The sequence below is a fragment of the Dioscorea cayenensis genome, chromosome 4, assembly GCF_009730915.1.
Source record: "Dioscorea cayenensis subsp. rotundata cultivar TDr96_F1 chromosome 4, TDr96_F1_v2_PseudoChromosome.rev07_lg8_w22 25.fasta, whole genome shotgun sequence".
NCBI lineage: Eukaryota > Viridiplantae > Streptophyta > Magnoliopsida > Dioscoreales > Dioscoreaceae > Dioscorea > Dioscorea cayenensis.
Window position 1 is genome coordinate 17,286,179 of NC_052474.1, and position 12,536 is coordinate 17,298,714.

The following is a 12,536-nucleotide window of genomic DNA, read 5'->3' on the forward strand; positions in this document are numbered from 1 at the left end:
TGCGGATTTTCCATGAGGAAAATATCGGCCAAGAAAAGCTTCTACCATCTCCTCCCATGTGGTGATCGAGGCTCTAGGTAATGAGTTTAGCCATTGCTTCAGTCTCCCCTTTAAGGAAATTGGGAAGGCTCTCAACTTGATGGCATCGTCCGTCACCCCGTTTATCTTCAGCATATCACACACCTCTATAAAGTTCTCTATATGACTGTTTGGATCCTCATCGGTCAAACCATTAAACTATGCAGATTGCTGCAGCATGTGGATGAATGCCGGCTTCAACTCGAAGTTCTGTGCTATAATCAGGGGATGCACAATGCTCGATTGTGTCCCCAATATTGAAGGTCTGGCATAATCAGATAATGACTGCTGTTGCTCATTCTGTTCTGCCATGTTTTCTGATTCTTCTACTTCTAAATTAGCTTGACTAAACTGTTCTTACATAGGTTCTTTCGCTTTGCTTCTCAGTGTATGTTTAAGCTTGGGTTCTCCTTCAATCAGTATGGAGGGGTTCCCTCAGGTCATAACCTGGAGCTGCTCACAAAAAGAAAGAAAAAAGAAATCAGAACTATGATAGAATAAGAAAATATGAAATAGAATGAATAAATGAATATCTAAGAAAACAAAGTGCAAAGTATCTCTAAACGCCTATTCCCCGGCAACGGCGCCAAAAACTTGACACGTCCGAATATGCGTGTAAACCGCAGGTGCACGGGTGTCGAAGTAATAATAACCCGGTGAGTCTAATCCACAGGGAATAGTGCTTAGAACCACCAAGATTGCTATTTAACAAGAATCAAAATATGTTGAAAGTGATGTGAAAACAAACTCAATGCAAATGAAAATAAGAAAAGATAAAGGAGGCGCAAGTAAAAGATAGGGGAGGTAATCGACGATAAATGGGGTACCGGATATTGTTCCACCTAGGACAATCGTTTCAAGTGCAATACCCCCCTATTATGCTTTCTAACTAATGCATTAATGAGTCGTGGAGATCATTTAATACATGGTCCCACATCTAAGGTCAACCATGCCTAACTCTATACATGTCCCGGTGGAGAAATTGAATAAACTATCAACCTCGCACTCCTATAGAATTGCAATGAGTTCTAGGGATTCCAAGTGATAAACCCTATTCCTATATATAGACCTAACCCTTTCGTCCAGGTGGAAAGTCCCTAACCACAATTAAGCCCTAGGTGCTAAAATCACTTCAACGCTTACTCTGTTGCACTCCTGACAAGGTCCCCTTGTGTATATCCCGCAAGTGCATGGGTTTGTCGAACTAATAATCCCGGGTGAGCGGGGTCGAATCCATAGGAAGTAGGGAGTAAAGACACTTAATTCGATTCTTAGCTATGTGGAGTATCAACAATGACAAGTGTGATAATGATTCAATTCTCAACAATTAAAAGCAACAAGTAAGAGAGCAAAAGTAAGGAGGAGGCAAGGCAATTGATAAAGATGGGGTACTCGGATGATGCTTTACCTAGGATAATCGTTTCAAGTACAAGAACCCTCTATTATACTTCCTAATTGATGCAATGGTGAGTCGTGGAAATCTTTACATACATAGTCCCAAATCTAAGGTCAACTATGCCTAACTCTATACATGTCTCGGAGGAGAAATCGAATAATCTCAACACCTCGCACTCGCATAGAGTTGCAATGAGCTCTAGGGATTCCAAGTGATAAATCTCTTCCTACATTTAGACCTAAACCTTGATTCCAGGCGGAAGGTCCCTAGCCACAATTAAGCCCTAGATACTAAGATCACCTCAACGCTTCACTCTATTGCACGCGCAACTAGGCCCCTGCGGAGGTTCATCCCTTAGACCATTCACTCTATTATCGCCGCAAAAAACTCGAGGAATGGAGGTAGAATATATCACGTCGGAGGGGAAAGGGGATGCTCCTGTACCTCTCGACTCACCCTCTCAACCCTCTCCAATCTAGCTTTGTCTAACGCTCGTGGTGTGTCACTCACTCACAAGGTTATCAACAAGAACTCTCAACCCTAGTGTCACTCTAGGGGAAATGTTCATACAATCAAGCATTCAAGGTTGGAACTCACAATAAACATCAATTTATTGGAAGCATAATAAAGAAGTTCAAAGAAACGAATACATCCTAGGGTTCACAATCATCCAAGTACCCACTAGGGGTTTAGCTCTCCATGGAGCTAACTACAATCAAAGAAATCGAATGTAAAAGCAATGAATCCATAAAGAAACCCCCTCGATGGTCGTGTCGATGGTCTTGTGGACAGTCCTCTACTCATCGTCCAAGAATTCCTTCGTCCGGTATAGGATATGCCTCGATCGAAGCTCCCCTACCAACCTTCTTCCTAATGGAATCACGATGTTGGAGCCGTAGAACCTCTCCAAAACCTTGGCCAATACCCCTCGAAACCCTAGCCGAAGCCCTCTCTCAAGTTGGGGAAAATATTGAGAAAAAAATACCAAAATCGGGGCTGAATCAGCTTTAAATAGGGTTGGAATCGGGCAACTCCACGGGCGCGGATGCTACATGCGCCCGTGTGGAATTTCCACACAGGCGTGGATAATTTCCACACGCCCATGTGGATTCTCTATTCCTCTAATTTCTTGGCTGGCTGTGAACATTGCTACTACAGTAATTGCTACAGTGCGCTCTACAGCTTTCGACCTGAATAACTTCCCAATTCAATACTTTCATCGGGGTAACGCAAACGGGCACACATTCACGTCTTGAATCACTTACTTCTTCAATGATATACATGTTGGTGGGGCTCTTGTTCTTATATGCATAGGTCAGAATGCTCGAGTGTGACTGCCTTTGTGCCCCTCCAAATGGATGTGCTCACTCAAATGCGAGGAGGTTGGCACACCCTCTAGCATCTCGCACCTGTCCTATGTCTTCGCGTTTGAACTTTAGCAAGATCTCCTCCAAAATAAGTGCATTATGATCCACATTGGCCTATTTCCTTCATACTCGGCCTCACAGTCCTACCTGCGTAAATGTAACATAAAAACAAACATATTAATGTAAAAACCTGAGAAAGTAATGCTCAACATAAGGAATGAACGCTTCGCATTCATATCGCACAAGCACTTATCAAACGTGGAGGTAGGATATATCACACCGGAGGGGAAAGGGGACGCTTTGCTACATCTCGACTCACCCTCTCAACCCTCTCCAATCTAGCTTTGTCTAACACTCGTGATGTGTCACTCACTCACAAGAGTTACCAACAAGAACTCTCAACCCTAGTGTCACTCTCGGGGAGTATTCAAATAATCAAGCCTACAAGATTGGAACTCATAATAAACATCAATTAATTGAAAGCATAATAAAGAGATTCAATGAAACGAATTCATGCTAGGGTTCACAAATACCCAAATAGCCACTAGGGGTTTAGCTCTCCATGGAGCAAAATACAATAGATAATGAAATCAAAAGTAAAGAGATGAAATCCATGAATGAAAACCCCCTTGTGGTCATGTCGTAGGTCTTGTGGATAGGCCGCATCTTCTTCAAAGGTCCCCTCGTCAAACCTAGGGCACACCTCGCCAGATCAGTGCCGACGAAAGCTCCCCCAATAGACTCTTCCGAAGGAAACGCGGTGTCAAAGGCCGTCAAACCTCTCCAAAGCCTTGCCAAAGCCTCTCCATACCCTAGCCGTCGGCTCCTCCAAAGATGGAGAAAGGTGGAAGAAAATATAGGAGAAAAGATGGAGAAAAGAATGCTGAAATCGGGGCTGAAATCGGCTTTTAAAGGGCTGGAATCGGGAATCCACATGCCCGTGTGGGCGCCCCTATGGATTTTTCACACGGGCGTGTGGAATTTCCACATGTTAATGTGGATTCTATGTTTTCCTATTTTCTCGGCCGGCTCTAACCAGTGCTGCTATAGTATCTTTGTTATAGTGTTTTCTATAGTACCCTACTATAGTACCGGCCTGAAATTCTCCCGAATCCATACTTTCATCGAGTTAACGCAAACGGTCACACGTTTATGGGATGAGATGGTAGAAGCTTTTCTTGCCCGATATTTCCCTCCCAAAAAATCTACAAAGCTTAGGAATGAAATATCCTCCTTCGTGCAAACGGAATTGGAGTCTCTATAGAGACATGGGAGAGGTTCAAGGAGTTCCTGCAGAAATGTCCTCAACATGGGTTCCCCGAGTGGATGATTATTCAGACTTTTTACAATGGGTTGAACCCTAGCACAAGGGAGTTACCTGATGCAGTAGCAGGAGGTACCTTAGGTAGCAAGACCCCCGAAGAAGCACGACAATTGATTGAAGAAATCGGTTTGAATAGCTACCAATGGAATGCAAGAGAGAAGAAAAAAGTGGTCGGTCTCCATGAGATTGATGCAGTTACATTATAGGCGGCCAAAGTGGAGTCATTGAGCAAGAAGTTAGGCAGTCTAACTTCTCCTAAATTGGCGACCATGATGAATTATAGCAGATGTGGAGGAGGCCATCCTCTATCTGTTTGTTCGATAGCTATTGGTGGTGCATCCTCTGTGGAACAAGTTAATTTTATAGGTATTGCAATGAGGGACCAAGGAAATCCATATAGCAATACCTACAATCCGGGTTGGAGGAGCCATCCGAACTTTTCTTTGACTAATCATGGAAAACAAAAGGCCACGGCACTACCGGGTTTCCAACAACAACAAGCCCCAAACATAGAGAGCCGAGTTTCATTCTTGGAAACCCAGATGACCGATCTAGAGAAAGGTTTGACAACAAGTTGACATACCGCTTCACCGAAGCGATGTGACAATCTCTTAACTTTGATGATACTCTTTAATTTTTTGACAATATTGATGAACTCATTGATGAATATGTGCAAGAAATGATGAATCCAGACGTGTATGAGGGGTTGCTAGACCAAAGAATGGAGGATGAAGAAGTATTAATGCTTGGTCTAGAGGATAAGGTACAATCTACCTCGGGGATGGTGAAGAGTGTGCTTAAAAAGATAAAGTGTGCAAGGAGACGTCACACGAAACACCCCAAGGCAAATGGGGATGTGCAAGAATGGAGTAAGGATGATGAACCCTTTTATGGTAAAAAACTTGATAACTCTCCCTCTAATTTGAAAAGATTATGGCCATCATGCTTTCAAATTATGGGTAAGTGGGAAACCTTCATCCATGAGCCCCGTGAGGTAAGGAGAGGTACATCAAGCTTAGTGACGTTAAACAAGCGCTTCTTGGGAGGGAACCCAAGTCTTTGATATTTTTCTAGTTTTTAGTTTAGCACTTGCATGAATAAGGCTTCGAGTGTTGGTGTCTTGATTTTAACATGCAAATTGTTGTGTTTTTTTGTGGATCATTGATGTTATTGTGTTCTTAATTGTTTGTGGCAAAGTTTCTTGGTCATTTGAGCATGTTCTTCATAATTCTCTGGTTAATTTTACATTGTAGAGGAAGGCTCTGAGTATGTATAGATATTCAAAACTTTTCTAAGCAATCCAGAGAAAACATACGGCCATGTGTAAATTCCACATGGGCGTGTGTTTTCGTTCAGAGCTTATCCTGAGAGGACAAAGGGGCGTGTGTCTGCCCCTGTGAATGACCTTGTGACGGTCGCATGATAGTGTGAAATTTACACCTGGGCATGTGTTTCTCTACAGATGTTCAGAGCTCCATCTAGAGAAGACACAGGGGTGTGTGTCTGCCCCTCTCTGACCCTGTGCATAACACAAAGGCGTGGGTAATGTCCATACGCCTGTGTGATTTCCTACTGACAAGGCCCCTTTGTGTATATCCCGCAAGTGCACGGGTTTGTCGAAGTAATAATCCCGGGTGAGCAAGTATCGAATCCACAGGGAGTAGGGAATAAAAATACTTAATTCAATTCTTAGCTATGTAAAAGATCAATGATAATGAGTGTGATAATGATTCAATTCTTAACAGTAAAAGTAAAGAAGGGGGTAAGGTAATCGATAAAGATGGGGTACCCGGATAATGCTCCACCTAGGATAATTGTTTCAAGTGCAAGAACCCTCTATTAATCTTCCTAATCAATGCAATGGTGAGTCATGGTAATCCTTAATACATGTTCCAGAGGAGAAATCGAACAATCTCAACACCTCGCACTCGCATAGAGTTGCAATGAGCTCTAGGGATTCCAAGTGATAAACCTCTTCCTTATAATAGACCTAACCCTTTGGTCCAGGTGGAAGGTCCCTAACCACAATTGAGCCCTAGATACTAAGATCACCTCAATGCTTCACTCCGTTGCACGTGCAACTAAGCCCCAGCGGAACTTCATCCCTTAGACAATTCACTCTATTATGACCGCAAAGAACTCGAGGAACGGAGGTAGAATCTATCACGCCGGAGGGGAAAGGGGACACTCATGTACCTCTCGACTCACCCTCTCAACCCTCTCCAACCTAGTTTTGTCTAACGCTCGTGGTGTGTCACTCACTCACAAGTTACCAACAAGAACTCTCAACCCTAGTGTCACTCTGGGGGAAATGTTCATACAATCAAGCATTCAAGGTTGGAACTCACAATAAACATCAATTTATTGAAAGCATAATAAAGAGGTTCAAAGAAATAAATACATCCAAGGGTTCACAATACCCGAGTGCCCACTAGGGGTTTAGCTCTCCATGGAGCTAAGTACAATCAAAGAAATAGAATGTAAAAGCAATGAATCCATAAAGAAACCCCCCTCGATAATCATGTTGATGGTCTTGTGGAAAGTCCTCTACTCGTCGTCCAAGGATTCCCTCATCCGGTATAGGATACGCCTCGACAGAAGCTCCCCTACCAACCTTCTTCCTATGGAATAATGATGTCAGAGCCGTAGAACTACTCCAAAACCTTTGCCAATATCCCTCGAAACCCTAGCCGAAGCCCTCTCTCAAGTTGGGGAAAAGATGGAGAAAAGAATACAAAAATCGGGGCTGATTCGGCTTTAAATAGGGCTGGAATCGGGCGACTACACGAGCGTGCATGCTTCACGTGCCCGTGCAGAATTTCCACATGGGCGTGGGTAATTTCCACACGCTCGTGTGGATTCTCTAAAACTATCATTTTCGGCCAGCTATGAACAGTAACTGCTACAATGTTTGCCGCATTGCTCGCTTTGCTTCTTCAATGACGGATAAGTTGATGGAGATCTTATTCTATGTGCATAAGTCAGAATGCTTGAGTGTGAGCCCTTGTGCCCCTCCAAATGGTTGTGCAAACTCAAATACGGTGAGGTTGGCACACACTCTAGCATCTCGCACCGGACTTATATCTTCGCGTTTGAACCTTAGCAAGATTTCCTCCAAAATCAGTGCATTGTGATCCACATTGGCTTCTTTCCTTCATAATTGGTTTCACAATCCTACCTGCATAAAAATAACATAAAATCATACATATTAATGTAAAAACTCGAGAAAAGTAATGCTCAACATAAAGAAAGAATGCTTCGCATTCATATCACACAAGCACTTATCACCTACAGAGAAGACCTCCCCATCCCGAGAACACACAGGGCCGTGTGGATGCCCCTATGGAATGGGCACAAGGGCATGTGGATGCATCTAGAGGTTCAGAGTGTTATCCCGAGAGCATACAGGGGCATGTGTTTGTCCCTATGAAGCTCCCTTGTGGAGGCACACGGGCATGGCCATTTCCAAATGCCTGTGTGGATGTACATAACATCAAGAGACGCGGGTTTTCTTTAAAATCTCACTCCCAAACACTCAGTGATTGAATCCCTACTCTATCTCGACCCTGTCCCATCGATTTATAGAAGTTTTATTTGAATTTTCCGGCCGATTTTCAAGGTTTTCAATTTCATCTTCTCGGTAAACCCTCATTCTCTCTTTTCTTCACCATTATTGATTTTATTTGACTAGAATTGGTGAAAGCACTTTGTTTCTTTGTTAAAATGGTTAATGTATGCTTAGAATAAGTTTAAAGACGAAGTTAAGGTGTATTTTTGGATTTCTAGCATGCGGCCATGCGGTTTTCACGCCTCGTGGGCCCACACGGGCACGCGGAATTTCCATACGACAACGTGGATATCTGCAGTATTAATTTTGTGAGTATATTAATCAAATTTCCTTTCAATTCTTGCAGATATGGCCCCCAGACTAAGAAAGTGGCCGGCAAGTATCATCAAGAGGCCTCACCTGAGCCTGGGCACCTATAATTCTCGATTCCCGAGCACCAGGCTCGGTTCGAGCATTTATCGAAGCTCAAGTTTGGTCATACACAACTACCAGATTTATGTTTTCTCAGGGAGGTGCAGTTGGTAGATGACATGGCGGATGAGGTTGAGCAATTGGTCACGGTGGGCAGTTGGGGCAGATTATTATCCATTCGTGAGCTCGCCATTTGTCTTTTGACATTGGATGTATTGACATTTTTCTAGTTTGATCAATCTTACAAAAGATTTCATAGCATCAACATCATACAGTATGAGCAGGTATTTGACGCAGTTGGGTTTTACAAAGAGAATTTCACTACCACGGAGGAGTACGAGTAGCTACCCACAGATTACCCTGCCACTTTGACGCTATAGCGCATACGGAGCGCTGTATAGATTGGAACAGCATAAGCCCTAGGTGTCCAAGGCCACAAACCTTTTGCAACCTGCTTACCGCTACTTGCATGTCATTCTGAGCGGGTCAGTGAGCAGGCGTGGTGATAGCACTGGAGTCCTGAGCCGGCAGGGGCTGCTATATATCTAGTTGATGGTTTATAACACACTGATTCATCTTGGACACATTTTAGCAAAGTACTTGTGATATCAGGGGCAGTATACCAGGCTAACGGTGATCTTCTCATGCCCGTGCATCACCAGACTCATCGTAGGGATAGGTCTACTAGACGCGACCAGAGCACGACATCGACGCTTTATGGCCGTGGGCTATGTCGCACGCCCGTGTGGATCTCCATGAATTAAAAGACTCTCTGCTCTCCCAATACAATAGTTATGATTTGTTCCTCAGCTGACCCTTGGTCACTCACAGAACATTTTCTGATATTCTTTTGACCTCCTCTTGCTATCGTTGAGTCGATTAATTGTGTATTGTGCGGATTGTAGAGGAGTTTTGCTTCAACTCATCGATAAGACCTTATTTCTTCTCATCTTTGACTTCCATTGAGTCTAGCTGATTACATGCGATTTAAATGGATAATACACATCGGTTTCTTGCTAAAATGGTTATGATTTGTTTTTGAGAAGATATGGGAGTGAGATGGGGGTGTAGCTGGGAGAACGGTTGCAAAGGCCTTGCATTTTCCACACCCCGTGAAAGTACACGGGCGTGTGGAATTTCAGCACGGTCGTGCGTTGTTATTTCATGCATAAATGAATTGAATTTCTTTTCTAATACGTGCAGGTATGGCCACGAGATCGAAGAAGGTAGTTGCTAAACGTCCTAGAGGGCCTGCCCTTGAGCCGGAAGTAATGGGATTCACACTTCCTGAGCATTGAGCTCAGTTTGAGCGGTTAACGAAACTTAAGTTTGGTCAGACGTGAATCCCGGATGTTGGGTCACTCAGGAAAGGTGCAACTAGCAAATGACATGGCTGATGAGGTCGAGAAACTATTATTGGTCGGAAGTTGGCACAAAATATTAAATATTCATGACCCTGCTATCCGTTCACTCACTTTGTAGGTGCTTGCTTCATTTGAGTTTGATTGTTCTTATGCTCATTTTGATAGTGTCGGCGCTATTCAGTTCAGAGCTTTTGGGCAACATCATAGTATGAGCGTCACACAGTTTTCTACTAAACTTGGTTTATACGATGAGGAGTATACTGAGACTGAGGAGTATGAGAGTCTTCCAATTGACATGTCGGGTTTATCGCCCACGGAGGCATACAAAATATTATGTGGTAAGGGGTGATATGAACAAGGAGTGTCTAAGGCCTCATGTTTATCTCGACCTAGTTATAGATATCTTCACGCAATCATTAGCAGGTCAGTGAATGGTCCCAGTGATAGCACGGGAGTAATAAACAAGCAAGAACTTCTGTACTTATACTCCATGGTGGGGAATTTGCCGGTCCATATGGGGCACATTTTAGCGGAGTAATTGAAGCATCAAGGATAGTATCCCAGACTAGGGGTCATTTTCTCGTGTCCATACATTACTAGACTCATTATGGGGATGGGTCCATGAGACGCAATCAGCAGAGCCGAGAAGACAATTATACCAGCACCACTAGGGTTAGTGATAAGTGCTTGTGCGATATGAATGTGAAGCGTTCACTCCTTATGTTGAGCATTACTTTTCTCAGGTTTTTACATTAATATGTGTGTTTTTATGTTACTTTTATGCAGGTAGAGTTGTGAGGCCGAGTATGAAGGAAATAGGCCAATGTGAATCATAATGCACCTATTTTAGAGGAGATCTTGCTAAGGTTCAAACGCGAAGACATAGGTCAGGTGTGAGATGCTAGAGTGTGTGCCAACCTCCTCGTATTCGAATGAGCACATTTATTTGGAGGGGCACAAAGGCAGTCACACTCGAACATTCTGATTTATGCATATAAGAACAAGAGATCCACCAACGTGCACATCATTGAAGAGGCAAGTGATTCACGATGTAAACGTGTGCCCGTTTGCGTTACCTCAATGCAAGTACTGTAGCAGCCCGGCTGAGAAACCAGAAAAACAGAGAATCCACACGGGCGTGTGGAAATTATCCATGCCCGTGTGGAAATTCCACAGGGCCATGTGACATCATACACGCCCGTGCAGTCGCCCGATTCCGGCCCTATTTAAAGCCGATTTTAGCCCCGATTTTGGTATTCTTTTCTCCATCATTTCCCCAACTTGTGAGAGGACTTCGACTAGGGTTTCGAGGGGTATTGGCCAAGGTTTTGGAGAAGTTCTATGGCTCTGACATTGTGATTCTATTAGAAAGAAGGTTGGTAGGGGAGCTTTGATGGAGGCGTATCCTATACCGGACGAAGGAATCTTTGGACGACGAGTAGAGGACTCTCCACAAGACCATCAATACGACCATCGAGGGGGTTTCTTTATGGATTCATTGCTTTTACATTCGATTTCTTTGATTGTATTAAGCTCCATGGAGAGCTAAACCCCTAGTGGGTACTTGGATGATTGTGAACCCTAAGATGTATTCGTTTCATTGAACTTCTTTATTATGTTTTCAATAATTTGATGTTTATTGTGAGTTCCAACCTTGAATGCTTGATTGTATGAACATTTCCCCTAGAGTGACACTAGGGTTGAGAGTTCTTGTTGGTAACCTTGTGAGTGAGTGACACACTACGAGCGTTAGACAAAGCTAGGTTGGAGAGGATTGAGACGGTGAGTCGAGAGGTACAGGAGCGTCCTCTTTCACCTCCGGCTTGATAGATTCTACCTCCGTTCCTTGAGTTCTTTACGGCCATAATAGAGTGAGTGGTCTAAGGGATGAACCTCCGCTGGGGCCTAGTTGCGCGTGCAATGGAGTGAAGCGTTGTGAGGATCTTAGTATCTAGGTCTTAATTATGGCTAGGGACCTTCCGATTGGACCAAAGTGTTAGGTCTATATTTAGGAAGAGATTTATCACTTGGAATCCCTAGAGTTCATTGCAACTCTGTGCGAGTGCGAGGTGTTGAGATTGTTCGATTTCTCCTCTGGGACATGTATAGAGTTAGGCATAGTTGACCTTAGATTTGGGACTATGTATGTAAGGATTTCCACGACTCACCATTGTATTGATTAGGAAGCATAATAGAGAGTTCTTGCACTTGAAGCGATTATCCTAGGTGAGGCATTATCCGAGTACCCCATCTTTATCGATTGCCTTACCCTCTTCTTACTTTTGCTCTTTAACTTGTTGATTTTATTGTTGAGAATTGAATCAATTTCACACCTATCACAATTGATCTTCCACATAGCTAAGAATCAAATTAAGTATTTTCACTCCCTACTCCCTGTGGATTCGACCCCGCTCACCCGGGATTATTACTTCGACAAGCCGGTGAACTTGCGGGATATAAGCAAGGGGAACTTGTCAGTCAGAGACAATGAGGCTCATGGGTTTGATCCGTAAATATCCAAATGGTGTTTATGTGCTGAATATACCATTCGAGGATAACGGTGATGAGCCTTAGTCAGCACCAATGCAGACTGAGGCGCCTCCAGCGGCGGAGAACATACCCCCGTACATTCAGTTACACCATCTCAAACTCATGATCATTTTTTTCATCATTTGGGGCAGGTTTTTGAAGTTTTAATTGGTTTTAATGGGTATACGGCCTTACTGGGCCGTATGGTGGCCGTTTGAGACTAGTACAGAGGGCTCTATGTCAGTCAGCGACGGCCCCCATATCTGAGGGCCGTTTGTAACAGAGACCCTCCTCAGCAGAGGGGCCTCTTGTTCATACAGGCCCCCATACGTGGCCGTATGGTGGCCGTATGGGTCGGGCCCCCATATAATCTCTCTTTCTCTCTATTTCTTCCATTCTCTTCTTTTCTCTCTTTTTCCACCGATTTTTTCTCTTCTTTCTCACTCATTTCCTGGCCAAATCTCCTCATTTTTTCTCCTAAATCTTCTCCTCATACATT

The 12,536-nt window shown here is 43.7% G+C and overlaps 1 non-coding gene across 1 annotated transcript; it reads right to left on the reverse strand.

Moving 5' to 3' along the window:
* Positions 1–4,051: 4,051 nt before the first annotated feature.
* LOC120259762 lies at positions 4,052–4,157 on the reverse strand. The gene has a single exon (XR_005536314.1). It is a non-coding gene; the product is annotated as a small nucleolar RNA R71 (small nucleolar RNA).
* Positions 4,158–12,536: the final 8,379 nt, after the last annotated feature.